Source organism: Poecilia latipinna, unplaced genomic scaffold (assembly GCF_001443285.1).
Source record: "Poecilia latipinna isolate Pla-1442-1.1 unplaced genomic scaffold, P_latipinna-1.0 Scaffold184, whole genome shotgun sequence".
NCBI classification, from domain to species: Eukaryota; Metazoa; Chordata; class Actinopteri; order Cyprinodontiformes; family Poeciliidae; genus Poecilia; species Poecilia latipinna.
Window position 1 is genome coordinate 66,935 of NW_015112800.1, and position 729 is coordinate 67,663.

General features: G+C 46.4%; 1 protein-coding gene across 2 annotated transcripts in view; it reads right to left on the minus strand.

The window, feature by feature from the left end:
* Nucleotides 1-729, minus strand: part of lonp2 (lon peptidase 2, peroxisomal) — a 39,379-nt gene that overhangs the window by 4,245 nt on the left and 34,405 nt on the right. The gene's annotated exons all lie outside the window — the stretch shown is intronic.

Here is a 729-nt window from a genome sequence, read left to right on the forward strand (position 1 = left end):
AACCAACATTCAACTCACATCCAACCAACATCCAACCAACACCCAGCATCCAACTGACATCCAACCAACATTCAACTGACATCCAACCAACATCCAGCATCCAGCATCCAACTGACATTCAACCAACATTCAACTGACATCCAACCAACATTCAACCAACATCCAGCATCCAACTGACATCCAACCAACATTCAACTGACATCCAACCAACATCCAGCATCCAGCATTCAACTGACATTCAACCAACATCCAGCATCCAGCATCCAACTGACATTCAACCAACATCCAGCATCCAACTGACATCCAACAAACATCCAACTGACATCCAACCAACATCCAGCATCCAGCTGACATCCAACCAACATCCGGCATCCAACTGACATCCAACCAACATTCAACTGACATCCAACCAACATCCAGCATCCAGCATCCAACTGACATTCAACCAACATTCAACCAACATCCGGCATCCAACTGACATCCAACCAACATTCAACTGACATCCAACCAACATCCAGCATCCAGCATCCAACTGACATCCAACCAACATCCAGCATCCGGCATCCAACTGACATCCAACCAACATTCAACTGACATCCAACCAACATCCAGCATCCAGCATCCAACTGACATTCAACCAACATTCAACCAACATCCGGCATCCAACTGACATCCAACCAACATTCAACTGACATCCAACCAACATCCAGCATCCAGCATCCAACTGAC